This window comes from Leuresthes tenuis, unplaced genomic scaffold (assembly GCF_036924035.1).
Source record: "Leuresthes tenuis unplaced genomic scaffold, fLeuTen1.0.hap1 SCAF_15, whole genome shotgun sequence".
NCBI classification, from domain to species: domain Eukaryota; kingdom Metazoa; phylum Chordata; class Actinopteri; order Atheriniformes; family Atherinopsidae; genus Leuresthes; species Leuresthes tenuis.
In genome coordinates, this window is record NW_027325369.1 from 17,183,541 (window position 1) to 17,204,135 (window position 20,595).

The 20,595-nt window shown below is 41.0% G+C and overlaps 1 protein-coding gene across 2 annotated transcripts in view; it reads right to left on the reverse strand.

Moving 5' to 3' along the window:
* Nucleotides 1–12,482, reverse strand: part of fndc3ba (fibronectin type III domain containing 3Ba) — an 84,947-nt gene extending 72,465 nt beyond the window's left edge. For both annotated transcript variants that reach the window (XM_072364743.1, XM_072364742.1), the window contains exon 1: nucleotides 12,388–12,482. The gene's annotated coding sequence lies outside the window, so the exon portion shown is untranslated. The remainder of the gene's footprint in view (nucleotides 1–12,387) is intronic.
* Between the last annotated feature and the right edge of the window lie 8,113 nt (nucleotides 12,483–20,595).

Sequence of the window (20,595 nt, forward strand, 5' to 3'; positions counted from 1 at the left end):
GTCCTGCCTGTCATACCACAGACAGCAGGCAGTGTGTGTGAGAGAGTGAGAGGAAGACAAAATTGAATGAGTCCGGCAAATTCAAGCCATGAGTTCCAAACACACTCTTCACTTTGCTGAGCGTTTACAATAAGCTCTATGTTGTTGTTGTGCTCGCCGCTAGCTTCACGTTAGCACAGCACTGCTTTCTCAAGCAGATGCACACATCTGCTGAAACTAACCCTCCCTTCTGCAGCTGTACAACTGCAAGCTTGCCGTGTGCGTGTGACACAGTGTGCATGTGTGTGTGTGTGTGGTTGGGCTGGGGGCCAGTAGGCAGTAAACCCACAGTAGAGGGCCTGACAGTCCAACGCTTGCCACGTAGCCACGACGTAACTCAAGAGGAAAGGCGAGGGGAGCAGGAAATCTACACTGAAGCAGGAGGGAAAAAAAGATGTGAGGAGAACGGAAAAACTAATAAAGCTAACTAATGTGGGTCATTGTGTGGGAGTCAAAGCGTTAACAGAAGCAACACAGCAGCCAAACTGATTTTATGATACACTTTATTCCCATCTGAGACACTGAGGTTTCCACCATTTGCATCAGCCAGAGCAGCAAGACTCCCACTGTTTTATGCCGACTGATTGCAGTTAGTACAAATCAAAGTTCCACAAACTGATAAAACGTGAGGCAAACTGATCAGAAAAAAAAAGAAAAAGAAAGCCATCCCCTTCTCATATCTTCATAATAAAGGGTGGAGTAAAACCGATGATCAGTCGTTGTCTTAATTACGTCCATCAGCCTCATCGCTCTTTTTACCATCACTTTCCTCCTTATGACTGATACTTCCAACATCATTATCTCTCTAACAACCAATATGCAGGACTGCCATAAGAACATGCTGTATTTTGTTGCTAATACAGAGGAAGTGGCTATTTTCCCACAAGCACATGAACATGACTCACTCTTCTTCAAGGCAGTGCTTCCAGATTTTTCTTCTCCTTTTGTCCTTTTCTCCCCCTCCTTCTCGTCTCTCATTCCCTAACTTATACCACCCTCCCCTTCCTCCCACTCCCCCGCCACAGTTAGAGATTTTCTCAGCTGAGGGCTAAGCACTGAGCTTGAGCAGAGCTCACAGCTAACCCCTTCCTAACACCTTGGATCTCCATGGCTCAGTCTGGCCACACTCAGGAAGGCTAGTCTCACAGGTCAGGAGACTAAAAGCTAAGCTGGGCTGACTGGTTGCTGCATATACACACACACACACACACAGACAGAGTCTGGGTGTTCCTTTTGCAGGGTTAAGTTACGAACAATATTACCCAAAATACCTGGAAACTTTAAGTCTACCTTTTGTAAAAGTCCTAGGACCATTCGATTCCTCAATTCTTATCCTACTGATCTTTAACCTTTTCACCAAACGCTAAAGACGTGCAAGCCTCTAGGTGAGCCTCTGTTGTGCAAGATATAGTTCAAACTGAAAAAAAAAAAGAAAGAAAGTAATGTGAGGCCACAGAAATATTTCACCTTGTCTTTCTTTTGCAAAAATAGAGACACAAAAGCTGAACAAAATACAAACAATATATCAATAAACAGAAGACGAACAGAGACCGCAGTGAAAGAAAGTTATGGAGACATTGATTTTTTTTTTTCCTCCACCAAGATGAAAGCTCGTGGTGATGTTTTCAATGCCTGCCAGCAAGGCAACAGAAAAAAAAAATCTAAATTTTGCAAAACTAGTCCAAGCGATGGAGCATGAGCTAAGGAAGAAGCCAAACCTTTTTAGTGCATATACAAATCTCTTTGACGATGGCCTCGGTGTAGGACTGTGATATATCTGAAGCTATAAGGGACATTAAAGCTTTTGATAGAAATCTATATTTCTAGCTACCGTACTCATTCTCACAAACAGGGGCACTAATCGTGGGCGGGGGGGGGGGGGCTCTGATGCAGCCGAACTTTATAAATGTGGAAACTTCTGCCCCTCTCGAGGGTCAGAAAGCATTTTGTTACTGACTAGATGAATCTGAGTTAAACGAAGCAGCTCCACTGGGTTTTCACTTAGGTGTGTGAAGGGCAGGACAAAAGCTTGAAGGTTTTGAGAACCTACCTGTAATTTCGGACTTCCAGAAGTACCTGAATATTTGTCTCAGTCAACTTGAACCCTACTAGTGGACTCGAAGATTCGATTCAGACTTTTACTTGTTCTTACTCATCCAAGCTATGAAACATCTGTACAAGTAACAAAACGTGTATCTCTATCTTAGCTCTGCAGTGTGTAACATTACACAAAATCCACAGTTTGTCATGAAGGTCAGTTCTGATGTCACTGTTTAAACTGTCAGTTTCAGAAGTGCAGGTTATTTCAAAGTCACATCCACCTTTTGTTGCCATGGTGATATGAAGGAGGGGGGTACTCCAGTTCAAATATTCTCTCTTTGTCTGTCCCTCTCCCATTAATCAAAACAAAATGCAGGCTTTCGGCAGACCTTACAAAGGCCCAAACCTGTATCCCAGGTATGACAATATCATTCCAGTTTGACATAACACAGCACCGGCTTTGCATTAGCTCCACATCCTTATTCATCTCTCCACAATATGTCCTTCTCTTTCATTACTGTGTAATGCAGTTGGTTCCATGTAATATGGGCCTTTAGCATGAATGTGATGCCTTGCCTTTGGAGCTGGATCCTTTCCAAGCGGCGACTCAGGGACGGTAGAGAGTGTGCTGTGTGTAACTTTCGTGGTTGCATGCTTTTTACTATAAAAGAACCAATGGCTAATGAACATTAGTTACACTTTGATTTCTATGCAACAGCGTTCTAACTGGGTGCATCTTCTTCCTCTACTCCCTCATCTCCTCCTACACCCCACTTCCAGCTTTAACATGTCTCAGCCCTCCTTCTTCCCATCTTCCTCCCCCACCACACACACACACACACACACACACACACACTATTGGGCCTACTTACCAAACAATCCCTCAGCCTTCAAAAGAAAGCCGCCCATTCAGAAGGTTTTGGGGTGGGGTCTGGGAGGAGTTCAATGCAGCACTGAAGCGGGCTGAAGGGGGCGGGGGGGGGGGGGGGGGGGGGTTAAGGCTCTCATTCCCGCTAAATTGTCCCACATTGTTGAGCGTGCTTAGTTTAAACAAACACAGCCACTTCCTCCTCACTGCGCACATCAGCGTACATATGAGCACACACACACACACACACACACACACACACAACCCTACTAGGCATGTTTGAACTCCAACACACAAAAGCAAGCAGGGCACACACGTATACACACAGATGCACAATCCATTGTACGCTCTCACAGGTAGCCGACAATACTTTCAATCTTGCCTTGCAGCCAGAGCATCTTACAGCTGTGTCTAGACATCACAACACCTAAGGGTTTGAAATGAGTCATTACACAGACGACTATAAAGAATATTTTTAGATGCACATTTCACTGTATTGGCAGGATATATGTATATATGAGGACTCTTAACATTGAGGGACTCAGACCGAAAATATGACAGCCTGCAGGTACAAAAATGCTCTTGTAAAGTTGTATAATTAGCTCGTAAAATGACTGAAGTGCACTATTGACTGAGGGAAACATTGTCGATCTTCGAATATGACGGCCTTTATTACCAAAGTGAACCAAATATTGAACCAATTTTCCACCGCGGTTATATTTCATGTATAGCCAAGAGTGCCAGCCAGGTTAATAACAGTTTTCTGAATATTTTTTTGTCAATTGTCTTGTTATCGACAAGACAATTTTGGTAATGAATTCATTTGTGGGCACAGTTGTAAAAAGCTGTTTCGGCTTTGATTCAACAAAAACAAGGATGAGAGAGTTTCAGTGACTCCTTGTTCAATATAATTGGGATAATCATTGAAGTAATTTTATTTAGACAATTAGTAACCAGTCTGACTCGCTCGTGTTCATGCCCTTATTCTGTTTACATGAGAAGAAGTAATCTAAAAATTCTGAAACTGTGATATGACTATGTCCACGGTGCCAGTTTACCGTGCAACCCAATCTCATGACAGAACCCGAAAAAAAAAAGTTTTACATTTTCCATGCTATGTTCCAATAGCAGAAGCAGCTTTAAGTTTTCATCAACACTTCACATCTCCACACATGTCCTGACGTAACAATGTCCACTTTCCATGTCTCGCTAGAAGCTCATTTGGCCACAAACATTTTAGGTGGTAGGACAGGATAGCAGAAGGCACTAATTCACAAACCTTCATGTAATAGGCCGCTAGTTTGAGACTCATCATGCATGGTTACAGCGTATACATTACGTTTTCACTGTTTGACCTTAGCTGCAAGGTTTGCTGTAGACCTCCTCTGGCTCAAAAACCATTGCATTACCATGTGTTTCAGTGCAATGACCTACAATCATTGTAATCAGCTCTACATTACAGGCGGCTTGTAAAGAGGAGTGAGAGAGGACAACCACAGAGTCCAGACAATAAGCCCACATTCACTGCAAGTGGACCTGCTGCCATCGAGGCCGGCACACAGCATGCCTGTGCTTCTAATGCTGAGCTCCATCAGGGCTGGATGCCATGAGTCTTAATTAAGACTGCTATGCCGAGTCAAGAAGTGAATTCCACCTCCTCCTCCCCATTCTCACATGCACGGATGCACAAGATACCATTTTTGGATGGACGAGCACATAGACTCGGACAAACCCTCAAGAAACATCAGTTTTATGGCCCATGAAAAAGCTTGCTGAGTGGGTGGTGTGTGTGTGTGTGTGTGTGTGTGTGTGTGTTTGTGGGTGCTGAGAGAGAAACACTGTTTAGTCACACCTCCATGAGAAACCTGTGTCCCATCTCACAGATAAGGCAACAAGTGAGTCTAAGAGATGTGCGTCCATACACTCACACAATTATCTTCACCCACACATCTTTAAAATGTACAACAGAGCGTGCAAATGATGAATTAACCATTTTTGCATGCTTAATTCCATGACCAGCTCATAGTTATGTTTATCAGTGTGCATGTGTCAGTCAGTAAGAGAGAGAGAGAGAGAGAGAGAGAAAGAAGGAATCAGGCATCAGACAATGGAGATGAAAAATGAGAGAAGACACTTCTGGGAATAGCAAACCAATGGAAAGTGTACATACAATCACTTTGTTCCCTAGCATCAAACACACACATACACACACTTCTAACACCCCTCCCCACGGCACAGGGTCAGAAGGTCACATTCCTCCTCCTCAATCAGCCTCAGGATTTCACACACTAGTTCAGGGGTGTGTGTGTGTGAGTGTGGTTTAGTGTGTTTTGACCTGCCCGTGTGAGTTGGGATGTGAGTTTGGGATATTTTAGTGATTTGTGGGGGGTCCGACTTGAGGGCAGGGAGGGGAGAAGTGAAGGAAAATAGGAGACTTAAGGCCGCGTCTACGCTGCACATTAGAAAATCTAAGAAATGCATTTTTACGATCCTAAAAAAATTATAAAATTGCAATTAGACCGTTTACTTTATTATGGTTGAAAGGTGCAACTACAAACACAATTCTAGACTAAACGATACAGCAGAAATTGTAACAGAACTCCTGCTAATATTGTATTTCCAATTTTTCAAATTTCAGTTTAAATGAATATTTTATCCAAAAACTATCAACAAAATTCTTTATCAGTCCTTTAGCATTTTCATGTCCATTCGCATTTATTACCCTAGTGGAGGTAGGCTGTAAATGACTAAACAAATAGAAGGAGAAATGACAGGTATGTGGAGCTGTGATGGGTGGGGGTAAACACGGCAGCAGGGGGGGGGCAGGGAGGGGTCAAAGAGTGTCTGCAGGCCACGGAGGGAGTGACAGAGCAGGAGGAAGAGGGAGGGTGGTATAACAAGGAAAAGCGATACAAAAACGTAGGTTTGCATTAAAGAGCATTAACTTCCTCCTGAGCCACAAACTTTGGCTCCATCAATCCATCGCCATGTGACAGTGTTGCTTACCATATATTTATAGCACAGTCACCAACGAATTTGCTCCATACATATGAACGAAAAACTGTAGCACATACAGAAAGAGCCATCCTTAAAAGTGTGTGCGTGGCTATCTTTCACTTCCAACCATCTGATAATTAAAAGTAGAATCAGTTACCAATTCTGTTCACTCTCTCAAACACACACACACACACACACTCGCTCAAAGTCAATGAGATACACACTCAAAAGGCTCACAGTCAGGCTTAAAAACAGCCATTAATGTCTGGCGGAACTTTCCATGAGCCTGCCAACTAGCAACACCAACACGCCTGGCATGCTAATACAGGCACGTAAAGTTAACTCTGCGTGTGTTTATGTTTCATGCATGTGTGTTAACTCAGTGCTGTGTGTGTACAGGTGCACACTTTGTCCCATCAGCCCTCCTGAAATGCATGTGCCACCGCGAACACAAGGACCTGCACAAGGGTACAAGCAGAGCAGGCTGACCCAGGGGAAATAAACTGAATCACTCCAGTTTTTCTACATGCTGGTATTCCATTCAATTTCAGCATTTTAGTGGAAACACTGGTTTGCAAACATTTTAGCCGTTTCTAATCATGACTTTTTCTTTCTTTCATCACTGTTATGCTGCAGCAATGTTTTTTTTTTTTTTGGAGAAGTCATACATTTTGGAGAAGTCATACTTGAGTCATGTGCAAAACACGCTGTGTACTAAAATGCTTTTTGACCAAAATTGACTTTTGTTCAAACGTCTACCGTTATGCCCTCACTGACTAGGCGGTACTGTACATTGCGTCATCTCTTGTCCCATTTAATGCAGAAATAGGTTATTTCAGTATGGGAAAAAAAATCAGTTAATAACTAATCATTCAGTGGATAAAATACTTACAAAATAGTGACGAAGTAATTTCAATTTATTATCATACATGAAAAAGAAAATCACATTATTCTTCTCTACAGTTGCTTAATAGCAACAGTACAACTCTCGAGACTTTCAATAATCTGTAAGTACTGCATACTACACATCTAATTTTGGACCAAAACCCACAAAACCAGACACTAGAATGTCAAAGATCAATTAATCTTACAACGTTTTTTGTGAGAAAAGAGGAAAGAAACAGAGGGAATGGGTGGAGTAAGACAGAGGGGACGAGAAGTTGAAAGGTCTCTTTCATCTCCTTTCGGAATCAACTGTCAACAATGCAGGAAATTATCAAGGGAGACAAAAAAAAAGGGGGAGACAGGGCTCTGGGGAGCTGGAGAGGAAGGGGAGGTGGGAGGATGGCAGAGAGGCAGAATGAAAGAGAGGAGGAGGAGGGCAAACATTACATCTCTATGCCAAGCAAACATGGGATGCTGGGATACTTCAACAAAAAGCCTGCGTTCATACAGCCGAGAAAGGAGGACAAAGTAAAAGGGAAAGTAGCAGAGGGGGAGAAACAGACAGACAGAAGAAACAAGCTGAGAAATGGAAAGTGAAAGCATTGTACAGCAGATAGCCAGCTGCAGTCAATTAAATAGGACATCGCCTTTTTTTGGTTTCTTCTACATGCTTGGTGAATGTGTACTTGTGTGCATGATGTACAGCAGTGCCAAAAGGGTGTAGCTGTACCAGAATTTACCCTCAAAAGTCAGCTGATTAATTGAAACCGGAAACTAACTGTAACAAATAAGGCTCTGGAAGTTCTGTACAATCACATATGGCCATGTTAAGTGAGCATTTAAACTTTAAAGTCGGAGCTTCCCTGCAATGCATCAAATCACAGCATTAAGCAGTTTTTTTCTAAAGCAACATACCAGTTTACCACAGGGAAAATCTGTGCTTTACAATATGTCCAGAAAGGCAAGGGGAAGACAAACTGTCAAAGTGCCCCCTCTACTACACTCCAGGTGTTGGTGCCTTGACCTCGCAGGAGAGGAACGCCTGATCACATGCACTCGAAGACTGCTCATCACACACAAGGAAGCAGGAAGCAGCTTGTTCACTTTGACCAAACAGCACCTCAGCTACAGTAACAGTGAAGGCAGCAATCTTTCTGAGAAGCACACCTGTTACATTTGGAGAAGCAGATGACACAACTGGCAGTAGACCTTTTAAAAGCTGCATACTTGCAGAGGGCTCGTACTGCAAATAGCAAAAAAAAAATCATATTCATCTTTTTAAAAAAAGCACACCAACCTCTGGGAGGAAGTGTTCCAAAGCAGACAGCCGAGGAGGGCCAATCGGAGAGTTTTAAATGATCATAATCAGTAGCTGTGAAGAGAAACTACATTATAACTTGTTATTTGAAGACATGAGATGAATTGTGTTTGATAAATGGTGAATAAACTTGGCTGAGCATATGTCATCATCTCATCTTCTAATGTTTCAAGCAGTGACTCGAATCACCGTGCGCTCCAACAAGCAACTATTCATCAGGCTCAGACTCACTGGGAAACGTGTAATAGGTACGTTGGTCCACATCTAAAAAATTTAGTAGCGTCACAAAGTTATCTCACAAAGTTAGAAGTAATAAGATGGCACCATATCCTTAACCTGTTGTGTTCTGTCAGGCAGCGTCCATGTGACATGACAAGAACAAAAACCTAACACAAGTACTCCTCACCATGTATATTTTGTCATTTTTACCATGTCTCTGGTGCCATACAATGTGTATCATTTCCAACCCTAACCACATAACTCCAAACCTTAACCATTCTCAAAGGGGAGCAAAGTAGACAAGTGAAATGCCAGCGGAGAACGTTTGGGATCTCTCTTAAACTCATCAACCATCTTCTGTTGCTCTTTTTAAGCATTTGTGGCCTAATCAAAGGTTTTAAACATTTACATCTTCATGTGACATCAAATGTTAACATCATGATGAAAGAGTGAAGACATCGAGCATCAATCTCATCAAGTGGCAAGACATAAGCTGTATGTCTCTACAGAATGTGCAATGTAAACCAACGTAGTTATACCTGTAAATTAGGCTGTAATACTATAAACGTTTCCCATTTGTGTACATGTACATACAATTGTCATATATTTTGTGCAACTGTCATACATTTTGTGCAAAAACTGAATATCCCCATTATGGGATTAATAAAGTCCAAAATGTTTGAATTAGTTGTGCAAAAACAAACCAAGTAATCTAAGCAGATGATGAATGCTTAATCACCCAGTGAATGCATTGTTCCCAGGAGGACTCAATTTCCTGGAAAACCAACGTAACAGAAACCAAATGGCCAAATAGTTTATCATGAGTTTTTTCTTGTTCTTCATCGTCTCTTCCATGTGCTCACACACACTTTCTAGGGCAGCATTGTTTTGACTGTGTAACCCTATCGCTTCACCAGCTTCTATCCCTGAAACGCAAGCGCTGCTCAGTAACTCTACCCATCGGATAACATGTTCTAGGTTACCGGTCAGACACACAAGCATGTACAAACAATGGCAAAAATCATCCTGCCCACTCCCTGACCCCATTTTGACCAGGTGTACCAGAAGGCTTCATTGGTTCAGCAGCAAACTGTAAGCCAGCGCAGGTAGACGGCAGAGAATGCAGGTTTTAGTCACACGCACAAGTCTTTATGCAACATGAGTTTCCCATTGTGCCCAAAATAATCTGTTCCACAAAAATTTGAGGGAGACATTTTATCCTTCCCACTAAAACCCAGCCTCGCCATCAAACTTGGGTTACTTCATGTCAGTCCAACTGCTTCTTTCCAACAGAATCAGCTGGTGAGAAAACACCAATAAATTGACTTAAATCCAAGAGAAAAAAAACCCCAAAACGTTAAAATTGAATCAAACATTGTAATTACCCCTTTAAGCAGTGACACACACGACACTGAAGCGTATGAATTGCATCTGTGTGAGAAAGCTGAAATGGTAACAGAACACGTTAACTTACATAAAGTGTTATTCAAACCCTTTGCCTATTCATGTGAGATATAGAAAGGCCAAAGCAACAAAAGCTTCCCTCGTTCAACCTGACTCCAGCTGAAACACTGTTCTTTCTGTTCTGTTATACAATTTCAGTCTATTTGATTCAAAGCACGCACACACACACAAGCACAGACAGAAAAGGGAACTTTTATGACAAGCAAACTAAACCTAAGTGGCAAGAAAAATCCCTTGCTTGCAATTGCATCACTTTGAGCACAAAAAGCTGCTTACATTATGCCACTCTCCACACAGCTGACTCAAAAAGAAGTACATAAAGGTTCCAAACAGACAGTATTTACAACTTCAGAAATGCTTCTTCTAATTATCATCATTATTATTATCATTCGGTCTGCTTTAAATAAAGGATAAACACAATGGGGCTTTTATAACTTTTTTCAAACACCTGTCCCTGAGCTTTGTTTACATTCTTATTGTGTATAAATGTTGAAGCTGAGTTGGCTTTGCTTTCAGAGAAAAGTGAATACAGATATGAACCTTACTCAACTTGTGTTAGAATGGTCAAGGATGCGGCACTTTACAGATAGCAAAGGAACACATTTTCAATGAGGATATGGATTGCACCGTTGTGTGATCCGTTGGGTTCATTGCTTTGCACCGACTAATCAGCAGCAAGACCCGACGGTGGTTTTCACATTTTGCGTAATGTGTGACGCATTTAATGCAAGCTGCAGACTTTCATTAAAACAAAACAAACAAACAAAAAAAAACTGTTTAGAGCAATAGTAAAAACAATTTTTTTTTAAATTGATACATCCTGAGGCTGAGGAGCAGAGCTTCCCCAAATTCCCCGAGAAAGCCTATCTTACCTGTTCAGTAACTGGTGAAATCTGACTTAGAGTTAAAATATGTGAAATTCCAAGATAGCATTCAGAACAACTCAAGAAAAGGAATGCTACAGACAACAAAAGAGGATTCTCTAAAATGGTCCCTAATTAAAGCTGCATGTCTGATACTGAGACTTTTTTGAGGCTCCTGTCTTCTGGAAGCAAGATAAATTGCTCATTCATGCACCACAGGGAGAATTCCTTTGCACTCTAAACCTAAACACACCTTTTCAGCTGGAAGCCTGTCCCATTCATACCCAACCCCCAACCCCAGCAACCCCTCAAAAAGTCAGAAATCAGATTTTTCAAAGAAAGAAAGAAAGAAAGAAAGAAAAAAACTACAGGGCCACATCAGCCTTTCACCAAAGGAATGTCATCTGACGTCATATATTTGGGATCGGATTTCTCAGTCTCCTCGTTCGCCCCCCCCCTCCCAAAAAATAAAGAAAAAGTAAGGATACATGTATATGTAATGTGTTATTTGCCCCCCCACCTTCAAAAGCATAGATTCTCCAACGTGTCCACTGGGTCCAGAGGATGCAGGACTCCAAAATCCATTATATTGCTTACTAAGGATGTAGCTTTGACAGATAATCACTGTGTTCCATTATCAAATCACGAAAAGAAAAAATATATATAGTTTGGCAAACAAATGTATAAACCAACTCATCTTTAACTGTCCAACCTCCTCTCAGTGATGAGGCAACGGACTTATAATGCAGTGAGTTGTCTTCCCATTGGTGTACGTGGAAGTCAGATAATCGATCGTTTCAAGCAGGAGGCCAATGTTTGATTTCCACGTCTGCATCAGAGAGGCTGAGAGAGGGATTTGTCTTCCCTGCACAAACAGACACGTAGTCGTTTCTGAGAGAGGGAGACAGACAGACTGGCTGGAAGGAATGCTAGGATATGCTGGAGTTGGGTTTTTTTCCTCTCCAAAGCCCTTTTTTACACCATTCTGCAACCGCACACAAACTCAACGGAAAGTCGCTTCCACACTACCCCATCCAACGTTTCTCAAGTTATCCAATGCACTATAACGCCATATAGCGCCAATTCAATGATTTCGCAACTCCCTCTATCAAATCTGACTGCCTCAGCATCTTCTATTTAAAGTTATTTTCCAACAAAAAGAAGTGCCCATTTCCTATTTTTACGCAGGTAAAACACAACCGACAATTTCCACAAAGCAAGCCACGACACAGCAGCTGTAAAGTATGAAAAATAAAGCAATAAGAGATTGTTTTCTCCTGTTGCGCACTCACTCCATCTGAAGTCTTCGGAGACAAAAACACATTCTTTGGTGAAAGCTGAGAAATCGGGACCACAAAGAGTCGACTCCAAACGCACAACCCGACGCATTCGGTTGTGCAGTGTGGAAGAATCGTCTCGACAATCTCCAGTTTCTGCTTTTCCTTGTTGCTACTGAATAAACGGGACAATCTGCCCTAAAGTTTCGATTCACCCCCCTCCGCAGCAGTGAAGCAGTTTTCCTTTTTCCTTTGCGTTGGCCAAGTGGCCCAGACTGCCGGCGTCAGCGCTCAACTCTCCAAACTCACACACAGACACGCACTTCGAAAACTTTTTCTTAACATCGAGTCCCTTGGCCTCGATTCGCGTTCTATCGGGAGTGGTTCGTAGTGTGAAAGAAGTGTAAAAGGACTCACCTCGTTGTAATAAAATAATCTTCAAAACAGACGGAGCTGCGCGTGTTTTTTTTATTCCCAGGGTCGGGTCCTGCCTGTCTGCTGGCGCGGCGCGACGCGTACTGGGAGACTCCGCCATGTCAATCAAATGGATGCACATGGAGGTCAGGTCCCGCCTCCTACCGTAATACATGATGTGCACCCAGAAAGCCAAAACAGAAAGGTAAAGCTGCTTGTTACATCATCTGATCTGTTTTAGGCTGTTTTATCGTGCAGATGAACACAGACAAAACAAAGAAAAAAGATGGAAACAAAATAGCAGTCAAACATTATCCCAAAGGCCAGAAAAAACTTTTTTTTTCAAAGAAAAAGGTTGCACGTAAATGACTATATATTTGTTTATTACTTAAATATAGGTCAACGTCTAAGAAATCTGTTTTACAAGGTCAGCCCACAAAGGTAGGTGAACTCTTCTGCAAATAAAGCAAATGAATCCAGTTTCCACTTGTTTGCGTTTCCAGAATATCTTCATCGGACCAAAGGCAGCAAATGATCTGCGCTGACCCTGCTCCCCTGATCAAAAACAAAACAAACAAAAAAAAAACAGACAAAAGAAACGTCACCGATGACAGTGTTTACAAACCACTTTTCTGATATATATATAAAAATTATCATTCATGCACCACATATTTGTCATGTTCAGTGTATTTGCAAATGTCCATACAACATTTTACTTGTACGTAGACTTTGTCAGGTCAAGTCAAGTTTGAGCAGGTCAAGTGGGCCAACACCTTCAGTTCAATGCTCTTGCACCTTCAAAACACCTGAAAAACAGGGAAAGGTTTCTCTTATGGAACCAAGCGTCATTCAGTTGACATCTGTAAGAGGTTCGAGTCCAACACTTGTGCTTAAGATTTAAGATAAAAGCAAATAAAAGATAAAAACTAACAACTATAATGGCCTGATAAATGTGAATGACGAAAATCATTATCAAATCTGTGCTGACTTTGGTAGAGATATTGCTTAGGAGGACTGCTGTTTACTGCTCTGAACGAGCAAAATGCTGCATAGATTAAATCTAATTGTGCACATATTTAGCTTCCTACAATGCATAGAGGAAATGCCTTCACCTGTGGAGGCGATTATGTGGGCATGCTGGTGCTTGAAATGCAAACATTATTGTCAACTAGTACACTACATTTCATGATCAGAGCATTAAACATGTCTCGGTGTTAAACACAATGTGAATATTTACTTTACAACCCACATGTCTGCCATTTGATGAAAGCAGGCCCTCCTTCAAAAGTCATTGAAAGATAAAAAGATAAAAGATTTTAAAAAAAATGTTATGCGAATAACAAATTATTCGCATAACATGGAAATGATTCAACATAAAGATCATTTTGAAACACACACTGGACTACTCAAAGTTCTGTTAAAGACAGAATGCATCTGTGTATTCAAGCTGAATTTCTTTCCCTTCCACTGTCAAGGACTGTTTCTGTTTTCTGCAAGATTATGGATAATAAATAGTTTTAATCTTAAGTACAAGCACTATAAGAATATGCAAGCAAGTCAGCTTTTAAACCAACACTGTCTCCATTTTTTGCATACACGTTTGTCTTCAGTGCTAATCCTTTCTGTATTTCCAAGCAAGCAGACACAGCCAAATACACTCGCTGCCCCTGAGTTCTAGATTTCTCTCTGCTGGCACACACACAAAAACACACACACATTCCAGCAACTGCGCTAAGAAAACAGCCAATGGTGTAATCCACAATGCTTCACTTAGACAGTTTGCCTGCGAGGAATTAAGCCAAATTCTGTTTAATTCAATAAAAGCTATTCATGCTTAAGAGACAACTGATATCACAGGCAGAAAAAAACCATGCTTGCACAGGAAAAACACAACTCAGGATAAATACAGTGGACACAGACAGACTGTGGAGCCCCCTAACTGCAGCATAGTAGTAGTGAGTTTTACAGTGTTGCATTCATTCATGTTTAATTATGGAATGGGTTGTTGTTTGCAACAGAATTGTGTCTTTTACCTTCAGATTCAGGTACTGTATTGCGTCACATTCAAAATTCTGATACTGTTACGGGGCTGTAGCTACTTTACAGCCAGGACCAAAATTTAAGTGCACTTTCGTCACCGAATGCTTTGTGTGTTAAAACCTGTGCCATTTGAAAATGCGAGTCATCTCATGGAACATAACATCGAACATTTTTCTTTCAATATTTGGATCTCTGTAATATATGCAACAAAACGCTAGGGTTTGACACTGGACATAATACTCATAATTGTGCTCATAAAATATAGTGTAATGCTTCTATAAATATAGTGTAATGCTTCTATAAATAGAGTGTAATGCTTCGTCCCCATTGTTTTAAAATCTGTCATCAGCCCCTTCCAGCTCTAGCTAGCTTTCAACCAATCATCTGGCCTACACATTGCATCATCTCCAAAGACTATGCTCCTATCCTTTCCCTTTTTGGAGGACTACAAGCAAACCAATCTGTGTTGGTAACGTGCCCAAAATCCCTCACTCTGTATGGGGTGAGAGAGATGCAGACTCATACATACATTACGTCCTAACATCAGACATAAAGTGTATTACAATTTGTGTAATAGTAGAGGGAGCTATGCGGGCTAAAGTAGAAAATGTTACAGAGTCTTTAGACTCAGTTTGCACTTTGCCAAACTGTTGAGTTTTACTCAACAAAGCTTTCACTGACTTACTTTGGGGACTAGGACAAGTTAAGGCTATTGTGTCAAAAGTACAAATAAATCAAGGTGGGTAAGAACCACAACACAAAAGCACCTTTTCATGAAGAAAATACCTTTTCAAGAGCAAAGAGAGATCTGCTGCAGACAACGGTAATGCTAATTCTGTTCATCCTCTGCAAGTTTCTCCTGCCTATTCATTCTCTGTTCTGTTCCTATGACCTCTTCTGCGTCATTCTCCAGCTCACAAAAGCAGAGATGTTCATCAAATTTACGTGTTATACAAATTACAGTTTACCCCGAAATAAGCTTGATATTCTGCCCTGGTATGAGAAACTATTTGCAATCTCTAAATCTCTGTTTTTATGTATGTGTGCATCTGCTAATAATTGATCAGGTGTGATTAGAGACAGTTTGACTTCTCCTTTTGTACATACTAACACGTACAGCAATATCCCTGCAAAATACAGCACAAACACTGAAACAGATGATACAGTTGAAGCCTAGGATTGTGAGTACACAAATATCTGTTCTCTGCAGGTATCATTTCTGTAATGTTGTAAGAAACTCACAATCTCAACTTTTTAGTTTCAAATAGAAGGACATTTAGACGTTTGGTGACATTTAGACATTTGGTGTTGTTGGGGCTTGATCCACAGATCAGCACCCCAAGATCCTTTGCAGGATAAAGCTGGTATATTTTATGAAGACTATAACTGTCCTAATCATGTGCATAATGTAAACAGATGACATGTAGATGAAGAGAAGCAGATGAGTCGGGGAGAGGCTTAAAAAGATTTATACAAGTGAGAAGTGAATTGTGCAATAGTGGCTCTAACTCAATATCAACAAGATGTTCCCACAATTCTGCATAATGGAAACAATGGTGGTCACAGACAAATGGTCTGTGAATTCAAACGGTACGCCTTGGATTTGAATAAGTCTGCTACAAAGTGGGGCAATATTGCACCTTTACAGAGAACCAGTCACTTTAGATTAGATCTGTGGAGGAGAGCGGATGAGGAAAGACTGGAGGGAGCAGATCTTGGAACAGCCACGCAGCTATTTCCCTTGTATATGAAGGCCAGGCTTCTACAACCACCAGATGTTTACCACCAACCCAGCTGCTTTCTCGCTCGTTCCTTCTTGCTCCTCATTTCTGCTTCTCAGAATTTTTTTTTCTCCAAGACTCTTTAAACCAAGCCCTCCCTATAATCAAGCACTCTTAGTTCACCAGACATCTTTGAAGTAGGTGGAATGTGTCCAGCCATGTGATAGTATGCACTGTTTATTCTTATGGCAGATAGAAAGCAATGAAAAGAAACTGGGAAAAGGGATTATGTGATCACTGCCAACTCTACAGTGTGGTTTTCTAAATGTTAATTATGACCTTCCTAAACTTTTACATCTTACACATGTGTGTGTGTGTGTGTGTCGGTGTGTGTTTAAACGTGCAATTATGTGTATATGTTGTGTCTACATGTTTCTTTATGTATACATATGTTCAAAGAACAGGAGATGTATGATGCAACCGTCTGGCAGTAGAGAGGACTAAGTTGGAACATGACGCAGTGTGCATGCATTTGTGTGTGTAAGGAACGTCTTGCCATAGATTCATTAATGGATGGAATTTACTTCATCATGAGTTAAAAGGAGTCAACCCAAAGCTCTGTGCACACCAACAAGAGCAGACCTGCCTCTCTTCTTTTCTCTTTCTTTCTTTCAGTGACTTTGTCTTTTAGTCCACATTAATATACCCTTTCTTCACCCTCTTTGTTCTGTTTTCTTGAGTACTTGACTACTGATTGGATCATGAAAGGCTTCATCTACAGTATGGTGCAAAAGTCTCAAGCCATCCCTCGTGTCTTTCCATATTGCCAAAAGAATGGAAAGTCGGTGATCAACTGAAACATGCAAACATAAATGGAAATGCAGTATATAAGCCAAAACCAAAGTTTGTATGACCACCTTTATTCTTCAGCACAGTCTGAACCCTCTTAGAAAAGCTCTCTTGTAACTTCTTTTGGTAGTCTTCATTAATAGTTCTCCAGACTACTTGAAAGACATTCCGAAGCTCTTCTTTGGATGTTGGCTGCCTTTTGTTTGGTTCTCTGTCAAAATGATCCCACACTACTTCAATTATGTTGAGGTCCAGGCTCTGGAGAAGATTCATCACTCCATGAGGCTTATTGCTACTGATTTTCAGTCCAGTTCTTGTGTCATATGGCATAGCTCAGCCTTTTCTCACTCTTTCCCTTCCTTAAGAATGGCTTCTTAATAGCCACCCTTCAACAAAGACCATTTCTGATGAGGCTCCAGTGGACAGTAGATTGATAAACTGAGGTTCCAGATGCTTCTCTCGGGTCCTGTTTCAGGTCTTTGCTGTATTTTTTTTTATTTCTTAAGGAAATCTCTCTCAGATACTGTTCATCTGATGTAGGTTGTTTCTGAGGCCTGCTACTTCTTCTTTAGCCCTCCAATTGTCAAGTTTTCTCAAAATTTTGAGGACATACTATACAATGAATGATTTAGAGGTCAGTGTTAAATGGCTTAGCAAAAAAAAAAGCACAGATTCCTCTGAAAATGGTCAGGTACAAGGACTGGACTGAAAATGAGAGAAAAAACAGTCAGTGTCTAAAGAAATACTTTGAAAGATCTTTTGAAAGCCTTATCAGAACTTTTGCTCAAGAACACTTTAAAAGGATTAGAATATTTTTGTCATGTACATGTTTATATCTGCCTGCCCTTAGTTGTTTATGTAATTTGTATAAATAAATAACATGTGTAAACACTTACCTGTAAAAAAATCTAATAAAAAAAGTAAATGTGTTTCTGTGTTTGATGTGTTTCATAACTTTCTAACTTAATAATCAGATATTACATGGTTATATATACTGCATCATGCAACATTACATCACACTATATTCCTAAAATTGAGTGAGGAATTAGTTGTAAATTTGCCGTTCATATGTTTGGAGGTGGTTTCATCTATGGTTTTGGTGGTTAGCACTGTTGCCTCACAGGAAAAAGCCATCTCTGTGTGGAGATTACATGTTCTTCCTGTGCCCATGTGGGTTTTCTTTGGGTACTCTGGTTTCTTCCCACAGTCCAAAACCATGTATGTCAGGTTAACACCTAAATTGACTGTAGGTGTGAGTCAGAGCATGGACGGATGTTTGTCTGTGTTGGCCCTGCGATCGAGAGACAACCCATACACGGTGTACCCCACATCTTGCACAGCGACAGCTCGTGCAAGAGGCAGGGCACACCCTGGACATGTTGCTAATGCATCACAGCACAAACACAGTGACAAACAAGACAAATAACCACGCATGCTCACGCTCACGCACACCCCTATGGTCAATTTACAATCACTAGTTCACCTAACATGTATATTTTAGACTGTGGGAGTAAGCTCAAGTACCTGGAGAGAACCCACACTTAAAGAGTTTAAACCAGAAATGTTCTTGCCGTGAGTGCTATGAGTGAGTGGTATCTTGATAAATGGGGAAAAAAATTCCTTTGAGTAGAAGTCATCTCTACTTTGGCAGTCTACATTGTCAGTAAGTATTTGGTACTGGTATTTAAAATGCTCTCTAGCAAACTACCCGGTATCTCGAGAATGTCTGGAACAAGCAGCAGATTAGAAATCTTTCTGCGACTGAGTCACTGAGATGACCCATTTCCAGTCGTTTCCAAATTTTTTCCAGACAGCTGAAACCAAAGCTCATGTTTTCTTGTATTACTGGTAATTGAATAACAGGCACAACACTCTACCTGATTCAAGACCCTACAGAGTCGAAGCACATCTTACTGTCTCCTCTGTTCTTTTCTTGAGATGAATTGGTTCCAGCTGATTCCCTGCCATCTTTGTGGGTTTCCCACAAAGATTTATCTAAAGATCAATGTTTTGCTTCAATCTGTGTTTGTTCTTCCTCTGCCAACCTTGTCATGTGTTCCTTCTAACAGATTACCTTCCACTCATGACATCACAGTGGGTGATATCACACTGGCTAAGTCGCACCACCATTGGGTGGTGGGTGTGAGCAAATATGTCAGTGGAATGCCTGTGACTCAGGGAGGTGGTACAGCGATTTGGTTGGCTAATTGCTATGTCCCTGACATTTACGGAAAACAAGCAGAGTGCCATTTCAAACAATGACCAGTCAACCCTGACCTTCGGTGGGAGGCAAATTGTTCATGGACTTATCACAACATGGATGCATGCCAACTATTACAACATTCTCAGAACAATTCTTACATTCAGAACAATAGACCCTCCAGCTTACAGTCACTATAAGTGATACGTTTTCTTAAAAGCCCTATTTAACATTTTAACGAAGCAGCGTGTAGTGCAACTAACTGAGAACTCTTTACCTCACATTTTTCAACGTACGGTTATCACTGAAAAAATGAAAAAGGTGAAAAACAACAAAAGGGTCTGTTGTGAGTTGAAAGGAAGCCTGAAGCATTTGAAGGCACATGTCACTAATTCTAAGGTAATCAAAATAAAAACATTTCTCATTTTGATGAACACAACATTCTGAATAACATGTTGTATTTCTGCTAGCAGAGCCCTCTGAATGCTTAACATTGGAACTAACACACTAATGAAAGTGGGTTTGAAAATGATCTGCACACAACATGGATGCCAAATTGAACAGGGCTCTTCATTTGCTTAAGCTCTACCTCCACACAAAGTTTCATCAGATAAAGAAAATTGATCACATTTTCCGCCGCAGCTTTCACAGTGCAGCAGGAATTAGTGGCATGTTGATGAATTCCCAGATTGGGCAGCAGAGATAGTCACCTTGGAAAGTTACAATCCAATGGACAATGGGAAAAGATAAGAAAAAAGACAAAAAAATAAACAACTTTGGGTTATTAGCTGTGGCTGGCTTTCAGATCTCTAATATAAGCCTTCTGCCAAAAGAACAATAAACACGTGCCACACTGCACTGTGTCTTCCTGTTTTGGTCTATGTTGTTGTCATGACAACAGTGATGCTAGCCACAGTTATTCAGTGCCAAGCTGCTCACGTCATACTTGCCAGTCAGAGTCTAAGCCATAAGCAACACTCAAGTGAAGTTGCTTAAAAAAATGGTTGATAATGTATCTTTCTTATACATGATTTTAAGAATATCATACATATTTAACACAGATAAAAGTGCACACACAAGAATCAAATTCCAATGGACACTCAGGACTTTCAAAAAATGAAAAAGTAGACTCTTATGATAACCAGTGTACACACAGTGCATGCCGTGGTATGCAGTGTGTGTGCAGAATGAGGGAACGATCTACATACACCAATCAACCAAAACATTAAAAAAATGTAGTGAAAACAGTGGAAAGAGTGATCCCCTTGTCAGAATGCAATGTTCTCCTGGAAAATCTTGGGTTGGCATTCAACACACACCCTCATGGCAACAGCAACCCCTGAAGACAGCAGAACAATTTGCAGAACAAAACACAAAAAACTGCTTGGGAACAGTTCAAGA